The sequence below is a fragment of the Erinaceus europaeus genome, chromosome 13 (genome assembly GCF_950295315.1).
Source record: "Erinaceus europaeus chromosome 13, mEriEur2.1, whole genome shotgun sequence".
Lineage (NCBI taxonomy): Eukaryota > Metazoa > Chordata > Mammalia > Eulipotyphla > Erinaceidae > Erinaceus > Erinaceus europaeus.
The window spans coordinates 77,364,011-77,388,871 of NC_080174.1; the positions used below are offsets into that span (position 1 = coordinate 77,364,011).

Genomic DNA, 24,861 nt, shown 5'->3' on the forward strand with positions numbered 1-24,861 from the left:
AAATCATTATAGCAGTGGGATATCATCAGAGAATCTGAAATGACCAACATATCAGCATATTGGACATATCAGCATGTGTCCAATGAAATTAAATCTCCAAATAGATTGGGTGTCCAGATAAAAGGCTGACTGGGGTCACCACAACTTGATAGAAGCTTCTTGTTGGATTCTCAAAGCCATGTCTTCCTCATGGCCAAAGTCCAAAGGGTCCAATCTTAGAATAAAGCCTGATTCGTTAGTAGTCTAGAGATTAGGTCAGAGCTGGGGCCAAAATTTGAGGAAGATGCTCTGTTAAGCCAGCTTAGATAAGCCACAGGAAGCCACATGCAGCACTACATAGACCAAATCAACCTAATTATCCACAGGTGCAACAGAAGAGGCAGAAAAGACCTAAGAGAGGCTGTCAGCAGACCCATACCGCTGCTCTGGGCCCCAGCCACACCTGCAGGCCCAAGACCAGCTCTTACTCTGATTAATGAGCTGAGACAGAGCGACAGAGGGCACAACCTACAGAGAAATATTTTCTCCCTTCTTCTAATAAACTTTCCAAAAAGACTCCCAAGGTCCACAGCTGGATTCTCCCATGAATATGGCCCCAGGTGACTAAGGGACAGAGGTTGAGAGTAACAGCTCATTTAGCAGGAAACAAATGGTTTCCTTTCAGGCCCACAAATGAAATATAATGCACTCAGCTAGGCATGGGCTTAAGACAAGTGTCTCTAGAAGACACACAGAGGGCACAGCACCTTCCCCTTTGAGAAAACCATGACTGCTTAAGGAAAAAAAAAAGGCAATGTTTCCACAAAACAACCCAGAGGCAGAAGACAAAATACAAATGTGTCACTTAGAATCCAATACTGAAATCAAGATGATTATTAACAGCAATAATAGCTTGCATATGTATGTGTATATGATTCCCTGTCATTCACAATTCCCTATCACATACATTATCTCTTTATCTTCACAACACTATATGTGGCAGGAAAATCAAGAGGCACTGTCCCCACTTAATTAAAAAGGATCTTGGGAGGATGAGACCTTAAACCTAACATTACACAAGCCAAAAGTCAGTGCTACACAGTTCAAAGCAAACCTTCCAGTTTCAAACTGAAATCTCTTTCCACCAAATCCATATTTTATTTTGTTAATTTTTATGAGTCAAAATATATTAGGACTTGGAAGGTCCTCAATAATCACTGGAAAACTGAATCAAAGATGATAAACAATACAGAAGAAATTAAGACTAGGTCCAGGGGCTGTGTAGTGGCATACCTGGCTAAGTGAACACATTACCAAGCACAAGGACTTGAATCTGAACTCCCACTCCCCACCTGTAGTGGGGAACACTTCACTAGTGATAAAGAAGCTCTGCAGATGTCTCTCTGTCATTTTCCCTCTCTGTCGCCCCCCTTTCAGTTTCTCTCTGGCCTATCCAATAAAATAGAGAGAAAAAAATGTTGCCAGGAGCAGTGGATTCATAGTGTTGGCACCAAGCCCCAGCAATAACCACAGTGGCAATTAAAAAAAAAAAAGAGGAAAGAAAGAAGGAAGAAAGAAAAGAAAAGAAAAGAAAAGAAAAGAAAAGAAAAGAAAAGAGTGCATGGGGTAGATAGCATAAATGGTTATGCAAAGAGACTTTCATACCTGAGGCTCCAAGGTCCCAAGTTCAACCCCCTGCACCACCATAAGCCAGAGCTGAGTAGTGCTCTGGTTGAGACAAAAGAAAAAAAAAAAAAAGTTAGGACTAAGTCTTTGGTTTTCACATAAACTCCAGGTCAAGGTTGTTGCCACTCCACTTCCATTTTCAGCCCAGATAATAAAGACTTACTCAACAATAGGCAGTAATAAAAGTTTTATGTTAAATAAACTTTAAAAACAGTAGATGCTGACTCTCTCAAAAGTCTAGACCAGGTAGAACAGAAGCAACTGATGGCACAGCTATATACAAGATGCTGGGTATTATACAGCAAACCCTAACAAAGGGATTTTTCAAAGTTAACCCAATTCCCAAATATTGTGATAATAACAATAACTATCCATTATCTTCTTGAACCCTAAGACAGCAGGAACCTCACATTTACACAATAGAGCCTATATTTCCCCCAGTCCTGGAACCTTAGGGTGGGGCCCATTTTCCTGCATGCTTCTCTCAATTCATATCAAATAATATGGCATCCGCCGATAGCAACCTAATCAACACGAGTGCCGCCTCATCATGCTTCACTTCAGGCTGTGTCCAGAGACTTCAGGTGTGGAATGACAACCCTTCAGTTTCATCACTCGGCCACCAGGTTCAGGATGCCAGCATGATGCAGACCAGACTTCCCTTGACTGACGACCCCACCAATGTGTCCTAGAGCCCCGCTTCCCCAGAGACCCACCCTACTAGGGAAAGAGTCAGACTGGGAGTATGGGTCAACCAGTCAATGCCCATGTTCAGCGGGGAAGCAATTACAGAAGCCAGACCTTCCACCTTCTGCAACCCACAAGGACCCTGGGTCCATGCTCCCAGAGGGATAAAGAATGGGAAAGCTATCAGGGGAGGGGATGGGATATGGAGATCTGGTGGTGGGTATTGTGTTGAGTTGTACCCCTCCTACAGTTTTGTTAATGTCTCCTTTCATAAATAAATAAAACAGTAGATGTCAGAAACTCATATATTTCCTATTTGATACAGGTATTTCCTTCCCCCAAAGCAATCATGTTAATAGAGTAGGAAAAACAAGCACAGAAAGAGAGAATCAGGAGAGCTCTCTGTATTCAGTAGGGGTTCTATAAATGTTTGTTAAATTGAATGCAGTGATGTTAGTATTAAATTGAATGCAGTGGTGGGCCCACAGGGAAAAGAGAGAAAGTAGAAGTATTTTACAGACACACAGATATAAGTAAATGTGTGTTCTCTGTGTAAGACACTGTGCTGGAGTTTGGCACACAGAAGACATTCGCCATATTCCAAGCTGGTTTTTGACATCAGCTTGAATCTCCAACTGTCTTAACACTGCATACTCACTGAGAGAGCACAGTGGGATATGTACTTCCAGGCAACCCCTTAGAAAAATGTTTGACCTTCACTAAAGCTTCAACACTGCAGTTGGTGTCAACTCAGAGTCAGTTTTGAGGAGGAAGGGGGTAAATTCTGGAGTAAAGAAAGAAGCACATAGAGGAGGGGGCACTGTGGGTAAAATTCCGGCAATGGCTGAAACCTAAAGTCAAAAAGCATTCTCTTACACTGTCGCTGACCTGCTCTATAAATGACTTCCCCTGATGTTAAGCACTGTCTATGGATGGGATGTCTATTTTCACACTTCCACTCAATCCACTGGTGTGGGTTCTACAGAAGGCAGGAAATGCCATAGAACATCACTTTTACACTTCAATCTCCAAAGCATCTTAGTGATGAGTCTGATTTATTAAATATCCACAATAATAACGATTATCACATAATCGTAAGAATAGCTAACTTTCTCTGAGCGTTTCTTGTGCTTTCTAAGCTAAGCACTTCACATGCTTTATTTCAGTCTCACCACAACGACTCTATGATGGTTGACTTGCCCAGGGTTAAACACTTCTGCAGTGGCAAGTCACATTCCAACTTTGAAGCCTGGGCATCTCTTGCCAGCACTCTTATAATTCATTTTTTACTCACTTGTACAATCACTATACATCATTAGATAACCACATAGGCATTGTGCTAATTGCTGGGACATAAAGATAAAAGATAAAGACCAAGCTCTCATAAAGTTCATGGTAACAGGCATTCAGATAAACCATTCTAGAAAGGGGACAAATACTGTTTTCAGAAAAAATGATGGCTTACGTTAGGCAGAAGTCTATGATATGAAGAGTGATGTGACGGGCATTTCACTCATGTTGGGGGACACAGGGAAGTGGTGGGGGGTGGGTACAGCTGAGGAGAACATTTGACACTGAGCTAACAAGCTTGGATTTTATGCTGAAAGTCATGGTAGTCCCTGAGGGTTGGTATTAAGTACAGTGTGTGATATTCAGGGGGAAAGCTTACTGCCTACTTCAGTCCACTCCCCAGAAAAGCAAAGCAGGGCACCAACACTTTCACCCCCTCTTCTCAAATGAAAGAGACTGATTTGGAGGAGAATTTGGAAAAAAAAAAAAAGCAGACTCAGGTAGCAATAGCAGATGTGTTAGTGGCTCTCAGAACCCTTTCCAGTTCACACCTGTGTTATATATGCTTCTATTTAAATCCCAGAAGTGACCTGGGATACAAAGTAGATATACTACAATACATTTGGAAGGAGAGAATGAAAAATAAGCAGAATTTGTCATGTGTGTTGAAAAGAACACTTTTGGAGCAACTTGGACAAAGACCCTCCTATCTGTCCCTAGTAGTGGTACTCTTTCCACCATAGCAATTTTGTGATGTGATTGGGTAACTTTCCTACTGTCCACACAATGCTCCCCAGCCCCTTCTGGAACTGTATGATATCCATTAATAAACCACGTTTTGCTTAAGATATGTCATTTCCAACAAGGAACTTAACTGAGACAATACAATGGCTGCATTAATTCTTTAATTCAGATCTCAGAAGAATCTTCTTTACTGATCTCCCAGGAGATGTGCCTTATAAGCCTGCCATCTGATATGCAGGTGGATCCTGGTTATTGTCTGGGGAGGTAATGTCATGACTGGAGAAAGGACCAGAAAGCTGGATCAGGGAAGAGAGCAACTCCCAAATATGGGAAAGGTGTATAAATATTGTTGGCTGTAAACCCTATCAGTCTGACCTGGGACCCATATTCAGCTTAGGAGCCTATGTGACCTCTGCATTCCTGTAGATCTGAGCTCACATTCTGTGGTCATGAGTAGGAACATCTTAAGCTGCCCCAATTTCAGGACCCATTGCCGGGCTGGGCTAGCTTCACAGGTAATAGAGAGACGACCAGGGACTCATGGCTGAGCTGGGAAACAGTATCTCTTTATTCATGTGGAACGCAGCGCAATCTAAGCTATCTCTAATCACAATCCTGTCCTTATATATCCTGAGGTGGAACTGTCAGGTTGGAAGAGGATGAACTTAGGATAGGGGGTAGGGAGAAGGAAAAAGTGCTTGAACCAGTGAGAATTAAACCAATGCCCTGGAGGCAGAGCGGTGCTTAGTTAAGCAAGATTAGAGACAGAGGCTTTAAGCAGGGGAAGCTGGCTTACTGCCCAACAACCTATCTTCCTCAGGTAGAACATAGAGTGTTATCCAGCCTCCCTTTGGAGGCTGGAACATCTTTACCATTGTTGATCCATGTTGAGGGCCCAACTAAAACAGTAACTACCTACAAAATGGAGACCCCAAATCTTCATCTACAATATTCTAGCCTTTAGGTTCATAATTAGTCAACAATTTATTTGGTTTTATATGTTAACTCTTTTTTCAGCCACCAGGTTCCAGATGCTACCATGATGCCAACCAGATTCCCTGGACAGACGACCCTACCAATATGTCCTGAAGCCCTGCTTCCTCAAAGCCCTGCCCTGCCTCTCTTTGAAAGAGAGAGACAGGTTGGGAATATGGATTGACCTGCTAATGCCCATGTTCAGCAGAGAAGCAATTACAGAATCCAGACCTCCCACCTTCTATACCCCATAATGTCCCTTGGTCCATACTCCCAGAGGGATAAAGAATAGGAAAGCTCTCAGGGGAGGGGATGGGATATGGAGTTCTGGTGGTGGGAATTGTGTGGAGCTGTACCCTCTTATCCTATGGTTTTTTCAGTGTTTTCTTTTTATAAATAAAAATTGAAAAAGAAAAAGAATTGTGTCTATGAGTGTGAAAGGAAGTGTTAATATGCATCTCAGAATAAGTTTAGGAGCAATTTCAAGAGAGCTGACATAATTGTCCTACATTATCTAAGTTTTAACAGAACACTCTTATTTTCACCTTTGTCCAAGTTCAGTGTTCAGATTCCTTTTTATTTTTAATTTTTTAATTATATTTATTTGTTGGACAGAGAGTCAGAAATGGAGAGCAGAGAGGTAGATAGAAAGGAAGATATTGAGGCACCTGCAGCACTGCTTCACCACTTGCAAGGCTTTCCCCCTGCAGGTGGGAACCGGGGGCTCAAACTTGGGTCCTTATGCATTGTAACGTGCACTCAATCAGGTTGGTTTTTTTACATTGAGATGGAAACAGCATAATTAATTCTCACCCCATAAAGTTCTCTTCCACCAAAAGAGAGAAGAGAGAGAGAAAGAGGTGTGTGTCGGGGGGGGGGGAGAATCACATATGCCCCCAACAAAAAAAAATCACATATGTCAGGGAGACCAGTAAGAAAGAGACACAATCCCAGAGTCATTCTAGAATACAGAAAGGGATATTTCTATGTTAATCAGAAAGGCAATTGGAGCTCATGGGGTATAGAAACTTCAGCTAGGCAATGCAATCTGCTGATTACCAGAAGACTCTATTTGCAAAAGAGGTTATAATCTTAAAATCTCAGCTCACTTGCATTATTTGCAGGGGGCTGATTTCTCCCTTGACTCTCACAGAGTTTCCCAACACACCTGCTTCCAAAGCATGTGGCCTCCACACCTGAATCTCTTAGAGTTGAAAATAAGGGATGCGTAAGAAATGAGAGCAATTAACCCTGAGTGGAGCCATAAGGGGCTAGTCAGGGAAGAGCCTTATTAATTTTAAAAATCAACCAAGAAACAAAAGGTTTCTATTCCAGAGCTTCACATCATTATCAAAAGGTCAATGCTCTTCTGCATTTTCCCATCACTAAAATAGGGAAAGGAAGACTGTGAGCAAAGTTGGCTATTGACTATTTGACACAACAGTGGGAGGTAAGGAGATGCAATAGGCAACTACACTCACCTGGCTGACAATCTTACAGAAAGCAGAGAACACCTGGAAATAATAGAGGCAGAGCATCCACCAAAACCTGTTTGTTTTTTGTTTGTTTGCGTATATTTTATTTGATTATATTTATTAGCTAGAGACAGAAAGAAATTGAGGGGGGAAGAGGGAGATAGAGAGACACCTGCAGCACTGTTTCACCACTTGTGAAGATTAAAGTCTGACATATCAAGACAGTGGTCTTCCTTCTTCTCAGGAGTGGCCAGTAGACTCAGTTCTGGCCAATGAGAAAATAAAAAGAAATTATAAATGCAACTGCTGTCCACGCCCTTAAAAATGGGGTGATCAATCATCCTCTCACTTCTTTCATCCTTTTTAGCCATCGAGTTTGAATGGAGATGTGACATATCTTGGCGGATCACAAAGGTGACAGCAATGTTCAAGGGAGAGAACAGAAAACTAGGAGACCGCACCCAATGCAAGTTCATATCTTAGAAGTGTCCCTATGTGTTCAGACTTTTACAAGACTGAAACAGCATGCAGTTAGACCGTTACCATGATTAAATGAGATGGCATGCTACCGCTTCAATACATCTAGTGGGTACACTTTTTCAGAAAAGAGTTATAAGCAAAGAAAAAACAAAATGAGAACTCTAGAGGTTATATTTCCACCAGAAGTTGATGCTTTTTTATTTTTATTGCCGCCAGGGTTATTGCTAGGGCTCAGTGTTGGCACTGAGCCCTAGCAATAACCAGATATTCGTCGGGATGCGGCATCATCTAAGTTCATTTCCCACATCTACGCTCGACCGGACCTGCCAATATACGTGGATATCTTTGCCCACCCTGTCCAACGCTTGACGTCTCATCACCCAATCTGATCCCCTACGCCTACACTGAACTTCTCTGTTCCAGTCTCTTGGAAACAGAGTTGGCAGTCAGCTGAGGTAAAGAACAAACACCTCATCACAGACCCCTGCAAGCGTCAACCCGGCTTTGCCCTAGCACGTTATGATTGGGCCCTCCTCAATCGCTATCGAACAGGCCATGGCCGGTGCGCCGCTATGTTCCATCGCTGGTGGGCCAGAGACGACCCGAACTGCCCCTGCGGCTACAGACAGACTATGACCCACATAGTCAACGACTGCCACCTCTCCAGATTCAAAGGAGGTCTCAAAACTTTACATCAGGCTCAACCTGACGCTGTTGACTCGCTACGAAAGAAGGGCAAACACTAGAAGAAGTGTTGGCACTACAAATCCACAGCTCCTGGCGGCCATTTCCCCTCCCTTCCTTCTTTCCTTCTTTCCTTCTTTCCTTTCTTCCTCCCTTCCTCCCTTCCTCCCTTCCTCCCTTCCTCCCTTCCTCCCTTCCTCCCTTCCTCCTTTCCTCCTTTCCTCCTTTCCTTCCTTCTTTCCTTCCTTCTTTCCTTCCTTCCATGTCAGGGTCTCTGGCAGGGTGATCTCCAGGAAAAAGGTAACGGACCGGTTCTTTCTCGCTCGCGCAAGGCACGACATGAAGTAAAGACACGGGGGAAACTGCAGCGTGCTCAGACCTCAGATCTCGTTTATTAGTAGGTGGGCAAAGTTTAAGTAGAAAACCAAACAAAGAACATTATTCAAATATGTCAGAAATTACAGGTTTCTTTAAGGTCAGCTTGCCCCTATGGTAGGGGGCTGGTATGACAAGAATTGATGCAGATACATAAAGGTCAAGATAATTAGTCTCCAGATGCAGGCATTTAATTACCCAAAAGCTTTTGAGGGGAGAATATGGGTTGAACCAGTTAAAGCAAGATAGAGAGAAGATAAGCAAGGTTTGATGCAAATTGAGGACATCAAAGGGCACTGCTAGGAGTGTGTGATAAGGTGTGTTCTCCTCTGTGATCAGAAGGTGAGGTGAACTTTGAGTGACTCTTAAAGTAGGCGGCCATGTGGCCTCTAGTAATGAAGAGAAGCAGTGAGGTTTTGTGGGCCTGAGAGTCAAGAAGGAAAGAACTAAGTCTGAGTTTCTCCCCTTTGCTCAACTCAGTTGAGAGAGACTCACAAGAGGGTACCTTCTCAGACCTGCATCCAAGGATGGGGGGGAGTTCTCCCTAAGCTCTATCAAGCTTACACGTAGCCCCACATCTCTACTGCTCTCTTTCTTTCTTTCTCTCTTTCTTTCTTCATATTTTATTTGATAGGACAGAGAGAACTTGAGGGAGGAGGAGAAAGAGGAAGGGACACTTGAAGAGCTGCTTCACTACTTATGAAAGGTTCTCTCTGTAGGTGGGAAGCAGAGCTCAAACCCACCTCATTGCACATAGTAATAAAATGTGCTCTCAGCCAGGTGTACCACTCAGCTACCCACAGGTGATTCTATTCATAGAAATGGCAATGCAGTTCAAGTCTTGGTTGGTGTTTATTGAGTCTTAATATAGCCATGTTTCCAATGAGGAAATGATCCCTGATATCATTCATGACTCATGATAAGAGATCAGCATTTTTAAAATATATCAGTCTACAGCCAACACAGAGATGGCAGATAGAAATGAGGACCATTTGTAGAGGCAGATAAAATGACAATACAATGAGAGCACAACCTGACAGTGAGGGAAGAAACTACAAAAGAAAAAACAACAGATAGTTTTAAATCTGCACATTCATAATTCTAGGCTATTTGTATATAGTAAGAAACCATTCTACATCTATAAATAACCTTCAGAAACATCAAGTATACGGCCAGACACAGTAATTGATGTTCATAATGTTTCTGAATCATACCCTATTTTTAAAAATCAAGGAAGTATGTAATTCACTTATAGGTATTTCTAGAACATTCGTCATCTTGAAATTTCCTCTTATTTCAAATATCTCAGTTTATATGATGCCACATACATAAATTACAACATACAAATAAATGTTAAATAAAATACATTTCATGATCATAAATATAGGCAGTACTGCAACCATTTTTTCTGAACCTACACTTTTCTAGGGTTTAACCTGGATGTGGTGCCCAAGAGATTAATCAGACATGTTGCTGCTGTCTAGCAACTCAAAACCAGTTTGTACACAGAAAAAATAAAGAGATCATTATAACACTAGATCAAATGTCTAGAGTAGGAAAATCACATGCAATATGGATGAAAGGGAAAAGATTGCTATCTACAATATAAAAGACCCTTGAAATAATAAGGACAAGACAAACTAGTCACAAGAAAAATAGGGAGAAAATGAATTAGCTGTCCACCAATAAGCAAATCCAAATGTCCAAAAAATGTGAAATTATACTTCTCTGTGGTAGACATCAAGAAAATACAAGGCAAGTACAGGGCAGTGGCACACCTGGTAAAGTACACATGTTATAATGCACAAGGACCCAGGTTCAAGCTCCTGGATCCTGCCTGCAGTGGGGGAGCTTCACATGTGGTGAAGCAGTACTGCGGGTGTCTTTCTTCCTCTAAACTTCCCCTCCCAACTCAATTTCTCTCGGTCTCTATCCAGTAAGTAAATAAATATCAATAAGATATCACTACTCGTGCAACTAGTAAAAGACCAAGAGAATGACCATATTTGTTGCTGGCAAAGAAAGAAGAGGATAGCTGCTTCACACATGCAAACAGAAATGAGAATTCTAGTATTCTCTTGGGAAAAATATATGACACATCTATTAACAATTTAAAAATCATATATCCTTTGACAATGAAACACTAGTGCAGGGAGTCTACTAGTAAAAGTTAAAGCATCAACAGTTCATGATAAAGATGCCAGAATGGTTATTTAAGCACTATTTATAAAAATCAAAAGAACAAAAATACAGTTCTTGATTGATATTCACAGGGGAGAGTTTCAAAAACCACCCTGCCTTCCATATTAAAACCTGAAAATCTTTATGTCCCTTACATAAAATAAAGTGAGGGGGGCCAGATGGTGGTGCACCTGGTAGAGCACACATGTTATAATGCACAAGGACCCAGGTCTAAGTCCCAGGTCCCCAACTGCAGGGGGAAAGCTTCACAAGCAGTGAAGTAGCTCTCTCTCTCTCCCCCTCCCCCCTCATGCACACACAAAGAATATATATACAGAGATATATTGTTCCCTCTCAGTTTCAGCCTGTCTCCATTCAGTAAGTGAATAAATATTGTTAAAGAAGAAGAAGAAAAAAAAGGAGGAGGAGGAGGAGGAGGAGAAGAAGAAGGAAAAAAAGAGGGACTGGGTGGTGGCGCACCTGGTTGAATGCACATGTTACAGTGTGCAAGGACCTGGTTTCGAGCCCCTAGTCCCTACCTGCTGGGGGGGAAGCTTCACAAGTGGTAAAGCAGGGCTGCAGGTGTCTCTCTGTCTCTCTCCCTCTCTATCACCCCCTTCCCTCTGAATTTCTGGCTGTTTCTATCCAGTAAATAAATAAAGATAACAAAAAGAACCTTAAAAAAGAATAAATTAATTAAAAATTAAAATTAAAAAAGTAGGAAAGACCACCATAGTAAATTTACTCAAAATTTAACTTTTAGAGTTAACATTAACAAAAGAAAACAGCTTGATTTCTTCAAGTTCTACAAACTGACAAATATTTTGAATTCTTAGTACTCTGTCCATGGTGATACCATGTGTTTCTCTAAGATGTAAACTTCAGTTTAGTAACATTTTCACTTAAACCTTCCTCCTTGTCAGTTTCCAACTTGGCTGTAAATATTTGTATGGAGGAAAAAATGTCACTAGAGATCTAAGCTCAAGCTTCCAAAAAAAAAAAAAAAAAGTCCATTTTGAGACAAGAAGTTGTACTCTCTGCATGTTAATTAAACCAGAAGTCTCAAACCTAAGGCTCAGAGCTTATTTCAGAAAAAAAATCATTTTTATTTATTAAAAGCCTATGAATACAAATGAATTCTTTATTTGGTATTCATTCTTGTCTAATTCTGTGCCCTTTGAGATAGGAAATACACTGCTTTGACAGATAAATTGGAAAGTTTTCTGATGTCACTGGAGCCCCTTGTCATCTACAATACAGTTCTTTTATAAGTCTGAGGGGAACAACTTATTAATAGTATAGAGTTCCTGTAAAGAATGAGTCCTGATGTCTAAGTGATGGTCACTTTCTGCCCAAACCAGCCAGTATCACACCGTAGCCCAAGGTAGTTGATGTCAATGTTGGGACTATGTGTAAGCTTGATAGAGCTTAGGGAGAACTCTCCCATCCTTGGATGGAGGTCTGAGAAGATACCCTCTTGGTTAGTCTCTCTCAACCGAGGTGAGCAAAAGGGGAGAAACTCAGACTTAGTTCTTTCCTTCTTGACTCTCAGGCCCACAGAAACCCCAATACTTCTCCCCATTAACTGCAGGCCACATGGCCGCCTACTTTAAGATTCACTTACTCAAAGTCACCTTACCTTCTGATCACAGAAGAACACACCTATCACACACTCTATCATACACCTCAGACTCCATACAAGAGAAATTCCAAACTATATGGCCTTTTGATATCCATCTTCTCTCTGTCTCACCCTACTGGTTTAACCCCTATGCTTCTCTCAAATACCTTTGGATAATTAAGTTGCTTGCATCCTGGAGAATAACTGTCTTGTATCTCATCAATTCCTGTCATACCAGACCCCTACCATAAGGGCAAGCTGACCTTTAAGAAACCTGTAATTTCTGACATATTTCAATAATTCCCTTTGTTTGGTTTTCTATTTAACTCATGTCCATCTGCTAATAAAAGAGATCTGAGCACGCTGCAGGTCTCCCCGGTGTCTTTTACTTTGTGTCATTCCGTCCATTACCTTTCCAGTCCATTACCTTTCCCCTGGAGATCACCCCGCCAGAGATCCTGACATGTCAATATGAGAAATACTGCACGTCCTATTTCACAAGGTACCTCTCTCTTTTTTAAGTGGGATTAAAACCACAAAGATTCCCCCTCTGCACTGCTGTTGGGAATGTAAATTGATCCAACCCTTGTGGTAAACAATCTGAAGATTTCTTAGAATGCTAGAAATGGAACTACCCTATGACTAAGCAATTTGTCTCCTAGGGATTTTTCCAAATAAAACATAAACAACTAGCCCCCCAAAAATCGATGTGCACCTATATTCATAGCAATACAATTCATAAACTTGGAAGTGAACCAGATGTCCAATGACAGATGAGAGGCAGCATAAGTGTGTATATACACAATGGAATACTTCTCTGCTGTTAAAAATGAAGTTATTTTCTTTGCCTCATCTTGGATGAAACTTGAGGAAACCACGTTAAGTGAGATAAACTAAAAAGAGGAAAACACCTGATAACCTATCTCACTTGTAGGTGGAATATAAGAAAAAAGGAGTGAAAGGGAAAATGCAAAGTAAAACTTGAATTGAGTGTAGTGTATTGCCACAGAGCAAGGGACTCTGGGGAAGGAAGGAGATGAGAAATTGTACCTATGTCTGAACAAACATACTGTAAACCATTAACCTTCCAATAAAAGGATTTAAAAAAGTTTCAAGGGATCCAACCCCTACCAACCATAGTAGAACGTATGACACATAGTCTTACTAGCCCATTCACAAAACTAAAAGAGACACAGAGAACCCTCAAGAGCTATAACTCTTCATGTATCTAGGAAAGGTATATGAAATGTAAAGCCTATATCACTGAAATGCAAAGTCTAGATCTTTTTACACAATGATCCTTCTGAGCATTGGGTTAAGAATGAAAATAACAATTTGGGGTAGATAGCATAATAGTTATACAAAAAGACTCTCATGCCTGAGGCTCCAAGGTCCCAGGTTCAAACCACCCCCTCCTCCCCCCCCCCACCCCATACCACCATAAACCAAAGCTAAGCAGTGAGGGGAAAATAACATTCATCACTTCATAATTTTCTAGATTTTGTTATCAGCAACAAAGATCAGAGAAAAGAAACTCTGAATAACAAAAATGAGAACATATTTGGTGACCAAACACATAAGCTCTAGTTCCAATCCTATATGTACTGACTATGTGACTCTCAGCACTCATTCATCCTCATCAAGCCTTGGTTTCTTTCTATGATAAATGGATTGTTGGGACAGCATAGGAGAAGTGCCCTTAAGTACAAGATAGATATTGTATAAAGGCATTTGACCTGAAAGCATCTAGTGATAGTGATTGATAAAGGTGGTGGCGGTGGTAATGATGGTGGTGGTGGTTGTAGTATTATGGTGGTAAGGATGATGGTAGTGCTACTCCCAAGAAACTTCAGGTTATTAAATATGACAAGAGAAAAATGTATATACTTGAGTGGCTGTGGTCAATTCCCTGTCTTAGCCCTTAGCTTCACCTCATGTCATCTGTAGAAGGTTGAAGGGGAAACAAATCAATTCATCTAAAGTGTTTTTAGCCCTATTTTGCTCACAGTAAACTTTCCCTTTTTTAAATAAAGTAGTATAACAAAGGAAATTTAAATCCATGTCTCATGTTACCTGAGATTGGCAATCCAGGAGAAACACAGCAGTACAGTAAGAAATAAATAAGCAAACAAACTAAAAATATAGGCTCTAGAGTCACAAAGATCTATATTCTGAAATGAACTACAGAGGAGAGCTAGGACAGCCTGCTCAGTATCTCTGGTCTTTAGTGTCCTACTCTATTCATCAAGAATTCAGCAAGTATTATCTTGTTATGTGTTGTATCAAGCTCTATTCTAGGTGAGGGTGACAGTGCTAACTAAGTAAAGAATTTTTAAACACATCAAATGAGAGAACACAGCAAGTGTGCCCAACCCAGTAGCCTGTTTATATCAAGTATTCAATAACAGGAACTGTAAATTGCACTATCTCATCTAGAAAGTCGATGTTATCAAGGCCAAATTATAGGGATCTCTAGTATCCACTGCTTTTTTTATTTTTTATTTATAAAAAGGAAACATTGACAAAACATAGGATAAGAGGGGTACAACTTCATACAATGTATCCCATCCCATCCCCTGATAGCTTTCCTATTCTTTAACCCTCTGGGAGTATGGACCCAAGGTCATTGTGGGATGCAGAAGACTGAGTATGGATTGACAGGTTGATCCATACTCCCAGCCTGTCTCTCTCTTTCCCTAGTGGGAAAGGGCTCTGGGGAAGAGGAGCTCCAGGACACATTGGTGGGGTTGTCTGTCCAGGGAAGTCTGGTTGGCATCATGCTAGCATCTTGAACCTGGTGGTTGACAAGAGAGTTAACATACAAAGCCAAACAAATTATTGACCAATCATGGACCTAAGGGCTGGAATAGGACAGATGAAGAGTTGGGGGGTCCTCTATTTTATAGGTAGCTATAGGCATAATTTAGTTAAATTCCAAAGGATCTGTAGCTATACTAGTTTTTCTCCTTCTTCTTCAAGTTCTTCTTCTTCTTCTTTTTCTTCTTCTTCTTCTTTTCTTTTCTCCTTCTCCTTCTCCTTCTTCCTCCTCCTCCTGCTCCTCCTCCTTTTTTCTTTTTGCCCCTGAGCCTGAAATCTGATATGTCAGTGGACACAAGTTATTGTCTGGGGAGATGATGTCATGGCTGGAAAAAGGACCAGAAAGCTGGATCAAGGAAGAGAGTAGCTCCCTAGTAGTACCCACTGCTTTATTGACAAAATATCCAAAGATCAAAGCTTCTAATCATGCCATTATATTTTACAACAGACTTGCAAAAACACAATTATATTCAAAGTTGTTCACCACCACCAAAGTCGCAAGCATTCTGTCCATAGTTCTGGTTCAAAGTAGACTTCAGACATGTGTATGAGCAGAACTGAGAGACAGCAGGAATGCTTAATGAATGCAGCTGTCCAGGAAAATGTGGACTCTAACAGTTCTGAAGTTCCCAGATATATGAGCAAAGCCCACAGGTCTTCAGGAAGCAATCTTACCAACTAACTTCCATTTATCCAATTAAGTCCCTGCACTAACTGGATCCCTTTATGGGATCAACTCTCATATCTGAGAATACAAGAATAAAGACCTGAATTTAATACCTTCCACTTCTTCCTAACTCAAGGGGTTTGACCACATCAAGAGACTTGGCTAAGTCACATTAACTCCCCCTACCACACAACCACCAGCAACATTTCACATTTGCAAAGGGATAGAAATACTGATCACAACCTAACCAACACAACGATTGCCACCTCAACATGCTTCACCTCAGACTGTGTCCAGAGACTTCACGTGTGGAATGACAACCCTTCAGCTTCACTACTCGGGTGAGACCTTTTCCTTTTATAGTACACTCTAATTTCATCTCAGGTGGTTCACCTTCTAACAAAGTCCCATAACTTAGATATACACCAGTTTCTGTGAGAGAGAGCTTATGTGCACACGTATCCATAAACTACTGCAAAATATATACCTGAAAGCAGAAGTACACTAGAGTTTGCAGTGAGTACCTCCCTAACACTTCCTCTCCACTATTCCAAGCTTGGGATCCATGATTGCTCAACAATTTGTTTGGCTTCGTATGTTAACTCTCCTTTCAATCACCAGGTTCCAGATGCCACCAGGATGCTGGCCAGGCTTCCCTGGATTGAAGACCCCACCAATGTGTCCTGGAGCTCAGCTTCCCCAGAGACACACCTTACTAGGGAAAGAGAGAGGCAGACTGGGAGTATGGACCGACCAGTCAACACCCATGTTCAGCGGGGAAGCAATTACAGAAGCCAGACCTTCTACCTTCTGCAACCCTCAATGACCCTGGGTCCATGTTCCCAGAGGGCTAGAGAATGGGAAAGCTATCATGGGAGGGGGTGGGTTAAGGAGATTGGGTGGTGGGAATTATGTGGAGTTGTACCCCCCTACCTTATGGTTTTGTTCGTTAATCCTTTCTTAAATAAAAAATTTTTTTAAAAAAGAAATACCTATCTGGATGGGCAGTTGTGAAGATGGAGGTTAAGCTTTGAGCAAATATGAGGCACTTAAAGCTGAGTTGGTTGCCTTTCCTTTAGAAAATCATCTACTTATGGAAGAGAATAGAAGAAACAGAGGCAACAAAATTAAGCAAAGTTGTGTTTGAATCCAGACCCCACTATTTCTTTTTCTGACTAAACCAATGGATACAGACTCTTGGGGCCTAGCTTTATCTATAAATTAAGGACTATATCAATAATAACAAGGGAAATTATAAAGAACAGTGAAGCAATGTATTTAATGTGACCGAAAAAGTAAAACTATCAGGGTCATTTATTTCACATTTCTTGGGTTTTTAACAACCTGTGCAACAATGCATTGGGTATTAATGGGACAGATGATGTAGATATTGCCTAACCTCTACATGTGATCTGGCTAGGAAAATAAGGATCAGGAAATGCAACTGTTTAATAGTAACATCCGCATTATAAAGATTATATTTTAATACATTGGGAGATGGATTTCTACTTTTTACACATGCCTATATAATTTGAATTTTTAAACATTTTTTTTTTGTAGTAATACAAACTAAAATAAAGAGCACCTGGTAGGACATATACGTTAGCAAGCTGTCAAACTACATGGGAAAAGCATAAGCAGATAATACTGGGAATACTCCATGGATAATGGAGTAGTGCTATGGTATTCAGATGCCTCTCCTTTCTCTCTAAAAATAGGAAATAAGAAAATTGACCTGGAAAAGATTTTTTTTAATTTTATTGGAGGGTAAAGGGTTTATAACACAGTCTTTAAAACATAGGCACAGCTTCTCATCTCCCCCTTGATAGCTATATACAAGACACATCAGATGGCCTGAAAAAGATTACTGAACAGTGACATCATGCAGGTAAGAGGTCCTTGTATTATATTTAGAAAATAAATGAAAGTAAGGGAAAATAAGAAATTTGTGGGGGGAAACAGTAATCACACCTTAGAAACTCTTAAAATTAATATATTCATTTAGCGTTAAATGTAATATATATCTTTGTGCCAAGCACTGTATTGCACCTTGAGATTGAAGAATTAAGTTACCCCTGCTTGGAAGGAACTGATATTCTACTGGAAGGGATGAAGCCATGCAAAGTCGTAACATAGCACTTAAAGAGAAGAATAATAAGGGCTAAGAGGAATACAAGTCTAGTGAGGAAAAGGACCTCACACACAGGTGGAATCACCTTTGACATAGATGCTAGAAGATGGATAGAGTTCATCAGATAAAGAAACAGAGATGAATTTTCGAAACATGGAGAGAAAGAGACACCTACAATGAAAAGCATACAGGGTGTGTGTGTGTGTGTGTGTGTGTGTGTGTGTGTGTGTTATACTGTATCTATTGTAATGCTATGTTTTTGTGTTCAAGTGTGTATGTGTGTGATTCTGCTTGTGTTTACATATGTGTGTACATAGGATTTTTCATGAGTGTGACTATGATGGTGGTGGTGGTAGTGCTGTGTGTGTGTGTGTGTGTGTGTGTGTATTGAATACCTTGACGGTTGCTTCTCAGAGATTTGAGTGATATTCTTTAAGGATGAACAACATTTTTAGATCTAAGGAGTCATATGATCAAAGGTATGTTTTCGAAAGATTAAAGCACAGCTGTGGAAAGGGCCCAAACCAGAAGCCAGAGATCAGTCAAGAAGCTTTGAGAATGATCTGAAATGAAGGCAACAAGGCTGGAGAAGAGAAGAATAAGTAATATCATTGTTCCAACACTCTTAGTTATAGGTGACATATATGCATGTTTACCATATTTTACCTGCCACTTCCTCTGTGTTAAAATGTACTTTTTGGCACAAAGGAGTTCCAAGGATGGTGGAACAGTGCTGTAGTGTCTTTGCTGTTCCTGCCCATCTCTCTTTCCCCTATCTTATGAAACTAAAAAAGATAAAGAAAAGAACTGGATCCATGAGACATCTCTGTGTGATACTGTATGTAAAGGGCCTTGAATCCATCTGCCTCTGCTTTCTCTCTCTCTTTTTTAAATTTTTTTTATTATCTTCACTTACTGCATAACGACAGCCAGAAATCAAGAGGGAAGAGGGAGCTAGTGAGAGGAAGAGACAGAAAGACACCTGAAACACTGCTTCAGCACTTGAAAAGCTTTCCCCTTGCAGGTGGGGACCAGGAACTTGAACCTGGATCCTAGTAACATGTGCACCACCACCTGGCCCCTCTATCTATCTCTAACTCTATCTCTGTCACTATCATTATCTCTATCTCTTTTCTATCTAGATTACGGCGTTTTTTTCCAATTGAAATTGAGATCCTGGAGTGTCAAGTATAAAAGTAATTTGCTCTCTCCCATCCACACTCTGCATTTAAATGAGAAATAAAGAAAGAGAGAAAGAAAGAAAGAAAGAAAGAAAGGAAGAAAGAAAGAAAGAAAGAAAGAAAGAAAGAAAGAAAGAAAGAAAGAAAGAAAGGTGGTGGAAGGAAGGCAGAAGTAAAATCAAAGAGAATTTTTTCAGCTTTTTGTGTTTAAGGGCTCTTACTAGTATAGCTTATATGTTACCCAATGACCTGCATTTCTTTGAAAGAGAGCTTATCAGATGGTTTCACTCATATATGCAATACAAAGAATACAAAGAATTGGGGGTCAGGTGGCAGCATAGCGGGTTAAGCGCACATGGCATTAAGTGCAAGGACTGGTGTCAGGATCCCGGTTCGAGTCCTCAGATCCCCACCTGCAGGTGAATCGCTTCACAAGCGGTGAAGCAGGTCTGCAGGTGTCTATCTTTCTCTCCCCCTCTCTGTCTCCCTTCCTCTCCATTTCTCTCTGTCCTATACAACAACAATAACACCAATGGCAACAGTAACAATAATGCTCTGACAACAACAAGAGCAACAAAATGGGAAAAAATAGCCTCCTGGAGCAGTGGATTCCTAGTGCAGGCACTGAGCAATAACCCTAGTGGCAAAATATGTATATAAAGAATTAAAATTTATATGCAATACAAAGAATTAAAAAGTAGACAAACTGTCTCTAAGACTTTTGAGAACTGTAGTACTTATCCTTGAGAAAGGGTAAAGAGAACAGAAAGAAGTTGGTTCTGTGTATGTAGCTATAACCCGTAATCTTATGATTTTGTAAGCCATTTTTAAATCACAAATAAAATTTTCTAAAGAAAAGTACTAAAAGAAGCACTTTCTAGCTGGGCAGTGGCACACCCCAGTTGAGTGCACAAGAATACAGCTTCAAGTTCCTGGTCCCCGCTTGTAAGGAAGAAACTTCAGGAGCAGTGAAGCAGTACTGCAGATGTGGGTGTCTCTAATTCCACTCCCCTCTCAATTTCTGTCTTAGCAACTAAAAAGAAAACAACTTTAACTGTAAAAGATGTACTTTCTTCCTTTTCTTCTGTGCTGGGGCCTTGCATATTCACATCTTCACTGCTTCTGGACAGACACTATTAATTTCAGGTAGAAAGACAGAGGTAGAGAGAAAGGAAGAGACATGGTAGGACCAGGGCTTGCCCAGTGTTGAGGGCTCCCAGGTAGTGTTGGCACTTAAACCTAGACCTACTGTCTGACAAGGTGTATGACCTATCAGCTAAGCTACTTCCTACTCCTTAAAATGCACTTTGTAAGAATTCATTCACTCTGTGGAAGACAGATCTTAAAGGAATAAATACATCTCTCAGAGTTGTGACATCACACTTGTCCAGATGAAGTGCCTCTATTTGACCCCAAAAAGAACAGGAGCCTAGATTACATAAAACACATCATCTAAGCAAACAAATCCCCTTCCCCAAGGTCCAAACCCACAACAACTGGAGTCCCCAATCAGGGAAGAGACAAAGGGTGGAATTAATAGCCTACTTTTAAAAAAAATTATTTATTTATTCCCTTTTGCTGCCCTTCTTGATTATTGTTGTAGTTATTGCTGTCATTGTTGTTGGATAGGACAGAGAGAAATGGAGAGAGGAGAGGAAGACATGTTGTAGTTACTGCTGTCATCGTTGTTGGATAGGACGGAGAGAAATGGAGAGAAGAGGGGAAGACAGAGGGGGAGAGAAAGACAGATACCTGCAGACCTGCTTCACCACTTGTGAAGCGACTCCCCTGCAGGTAGGGAGCCTGGGACTCGAACCATGATCCTTAGGCCGGTCCTAGTGCTTTGTGCCACGTGCGCTTAACCTGCTGAGCTACCGCCTGACTCCCAGTAGCCTTCTATGGTTCAATTTCACAAGTAATTGTCTGCTTATGTAAAAGCCAGGTTTCAAGCAAATCTATCTGGAGTATCCAGTTTGTGGTTTTCCTTTTCATTATTTCAGTTCTGTACCCCCCTTACCCCCTCAGTACTACAAATATTCTTTTATATATTTCCTCCCTTGCCCATGCCCTCCCTCCTTCTCCACTTCCTGCTCCTTTTCTTCTTCATCCCAGACCCTCCTCTCGTTCTTCATCTCTCATACCTCTTTTTCACTGTCTGGCTATATATATTTTTTAATTTTTTATTTATTTTCCTTTTTGTTGCCCTTGTTTATTATTGTTGTAGTTATTATTGTTGTTGTTATTGATGTTGTCATTGTTAGATACGACAGAGAGAAATGGAGAGGAGGGGAAGACAGAGAGGAGAAGAGACAGACAGACACCTGCAGACCTGCTTCACCACCTGTGAAGCGACTCACCTACAGGTGGAGCCAGGGGTTCGAACCAGGATCCTTAACTGGCTCTTGCGCTTCCTGCCATGTGCGCTTAACCTGCTGCACCTGACTCCCCTGTCTGGCAATATTTTAAGTCTCATTCTCTCTCTCTTCTCTCTCTCTCTCTTCCTCTCTCTTCCTCTCTCTTCCTCTCTCTCTCTCTCTTTCTCTCTCTTCTCTCTCTCTCTCTCTCTCTCTTCTCTCTCTCCCTCTTCTCTCTCTCTCTCTCTCTCTCTCTCTCTCTCTCTCCTTTACCAGGTAGGTCCTGTACACCACCTCTTTCAATTTCCCTTCCTTTCCACTATATAAAGAAAGCTTCCATTTTAGAAAAGGAACAGGGTTTAGCTAAAACAAGAATCTCACTAACAAATAAGATCACAGGAAGGTGACTGGCTGAGTCTAGCTCCAAGAAAAAAACATCTTGGAAAAGAGAGGACTGAATGGTGGCCCTTTCTTTTGAAGGAGGTGGGTGGAGCCTAAGGCTCCCAGTTGTCCCTGAACACAAGTATCACTAGGCAGTCTTCCAGTTGGGCAATTCCTATTTGCTAATAGCTCCCAACAGTCAGTTCCTGTGCCTTTCCACTGGGAGTGGGGAAGCACTGTTGCTATCACACTGCACTGCTCTGTTACTCTTGCTCAGTTCAGAATGGAAGAAAAGACATGAAATTCAGAACCAGCACTATAATGTCAACACTGCAGGGGATTTTGGAGACCACCTGGTCCCTCCTGGTTGAATCCCTGGTGAAGAGGACATGCCCCTATGTTGCTAAGTGATCTGGAAAGCCCATTATTAGAAAACCCAGACCTGGAACCTGTTGCAAAAATCCCTTTGCCCTGGAAACACCTCCAGTTTTTGTTTTATTTTTTTTAACAGAAATCTACAATATAGGGTCCAGCTGTATAGACAGACTGGAGACCCTTAAAATGGGGTGAGAATGTGCCCCCTACACATTAAAAATCCACATGTCCTCCCCCAAGTATTTGAGCATGAAAGTCTGTGGAGGAGGGGCTGCAGTGGTGGAGGGCTCTAAGCTCTGAAGACCTTTTTTAATATGGCTGTATTGTAATACTGCAGTGCCAGACCCTGCCAGTCATTCTAAAAGAAAAAAGAAAAAGCCCACCTCTCAGCACCTTAACTTCCCAACCTTGGAAACAAATTGTCTCCCTTTTGCACTCATTTAATAACTGGTTGTTTTTTTTCCCCCCTCAAACAAGACAGAAGGGAAAAATGTGCCCCTTCTGAAGGTACAGAACAGGAACCTCCCTCTGCAAAGACGCGATTCTTTGGACATGAAACTAGTATGCATTCAAAGGAACTCAACCTCTCTCAGAGCAGCAGCAAAGCTACAATGTAATGGTTTACCAGAGAGAAGGAACCCCTCAGAGGTGAGGGGGATGGGGCGGGCTAGCAAGGGACACACCTTTTTTGAGCTGTTTCAAGCGTGCTGCCTGCTAAGTCCACCCAGGCTGTGCTGCCAAGGGTTAATTTCCTCCGCCAAAATTGATACACATGCACATAGACACTCCTACTACACCCCCACAACCATCACCACTTATTTGAATCTGATTAATCTTAAACCCCAGCAATTCTCAGATTAACCCTATCTTCCCTATCTTTTCCTAACAGCCCCTCCACCTGGGCAGCGTTCCCACCTCATCACCAATGAAAACCCAGTCGGGCATAATTATTTTTCTACAAGGTTATGCCTTAATTGGCCACTAACCTAGTTGATTAATCACCTCATTTTTCAAGGCAACATAAAAAAAAAGCTGTGTGTGTGTGTGTGTGTGTGTGTGTGTGTGTGTGTTGTGTGTGTGTGTGTTGTGTGTGTGTGTGTTCCTGGGCGCATAGAGGGAGCAAGGGGTAAACATTACAGACTGGGGGAAAGACACCCCCAGCCAGTTTGCCTGAATTCTGGACAGAGAAGTGGTAAGAAAAGAAGAGAAAACCCCCAATACGTAGTGAAATGCGCAAGACCAAAGAAGGACTGAGCTGAGAGACTCTCTGCCCAGCCAACCTCCAGTTGCCTCCAAGCAGGATGAAGTTGTTTCCCCGGGACAGGAAGGGTTAAATGTTTACACGGGAATCCAGGCTAGGCTGGCGCTGGAAGAAGGAGAAACCTCCAGTTCGGGTCTGGACCGGCCTTCACCGAACCCCTGGGGGTCGCCCTCCTACCCCGGCCACAACTTAGGCGCCTCTGCGCAGCGCTGGCTCTCGCCCGCGCCTTTGCGCGCCACCCAAAACTTTGCGCACGCTGCAGCCGCCGCCCGCCTGCTTTTCGCAGTGAGTTGCACGCCGCCAAGTGCCACGGGCAACCCTTCTGCAGCCGGCTTCTTGCTCTCAGACTTTTCCACCCCCGCTGCCTCCAATTACTACTCAGGGTGCTCACTCGCAGCTTTGGGAGCGCCGCGCCCGCCGCCCTGCAGTGCAGGCGCAGCGGTTTCAGACGACCACCTCTCCGAGTCCGGGCAGCGACCGCGGGACAAATCAGCCTTGGGAGTTGCCGCCACCCACCGCGCGCCCACTCCGAGCTTCCCATGCCACGGCGGGCGGGCAAGCCAGCGCAACACCTTCCCCTACCTTCCAGGCGCTGAAGACCATACTCTCTCGGTTCAGCCCTCTCGAGTCATTCTCTGGCTGCAGGAGAGGGTGAACTGTGGGCTCTGTTTTTGTTTCCGGGGACTGGCAGGTCCGTGTAAGGCCAGGACGGGCAGGAGATGCCGTGGAACTGGGTATCCCGGACAGGGGATGCTCACTCCCAGAAGCTGTGCCAGCAGCAGGAGCGGCGGCGGCAGCAGTGGCGGCAGCAACAGCAGTAGCAGCAGCAGTGGAGATAGTGCTGGCTCTCTGCAGGCCACATCTTTCATACCTTATACATCACTACCGCATTCCCCCGAATAGGGGAACCCTACAGCATTTCGCCACCTAGTGCAGAATTCAAGCCCCAGTAGCAGTGGTGAGACCAGATTAAGTCAGAATGTGAGCACCTTGAGGGGAGAACTTGGAACATCCACTCGCAGGCTCCCTCCTCATTCAGACTGCAATGTCACCTCAAATTTGCAGTCATTCTCCAGCCCTCATCTTCTGGTACTGTCTATATGGCAAGTCCTCATCTTCTGGTATTGTCTATATATATCAAGTCTGGACTTGATAACCAAGCATTGGGGAGATACTAAGGGAAGCCCCACCACCACCACTACCTCAACTGCCTCTGAGGTCTTGACCTGCAAGTGCTTGTTTTTTATGCAGGCTTCTCAGTGCAGTCTGCTTATAAGGGAAGCTTAGCTGCAGCAGATTCACACTCTCTTGCATGTACATATTCCCCAAAGACACATTTCAGGACAGCCCCCTATCTCCCATACACTCCTCTGTGATCTCTTGAGTGGGTGCAAAAGCAGACCAAGGAGAGTGCTTGTAGGATTATAAGTGAATTACCAAATGATGGAGCCTCCATTTTTTTCATCTGCAAATCGAAATCAAATAAAATTGTGGGAATCAAATGAGATGAACACCAA

General features: G+C 42.2%; 1 protein-coding gene across 6 annotated transcripts in view; it reads right to left on the minus strand.

The window, feature by feature from the left end:
• The window catches only part of DAB1 (DAB adaptor protein 1), a 1,538,943-nt gene extending 1,514,823 nt beyond the window's left edge, over nt 1–24,120 (minus strand). For all 6 annotated transcript variants that reach the window (XM_060206276.1, XM_060206275.1, XM_060206272.1 and 3 more), the window contains exon 1: nt 23,927–24,120. The gene's annotated coding sequence lies outside the window, so the exon portion shown is untranslated. The remainder of the gene's footprint in view (nt 1–23,926) is intronic.
• Nucleotides 24,121–24,861: the final 741 nt, after the last annotated feature.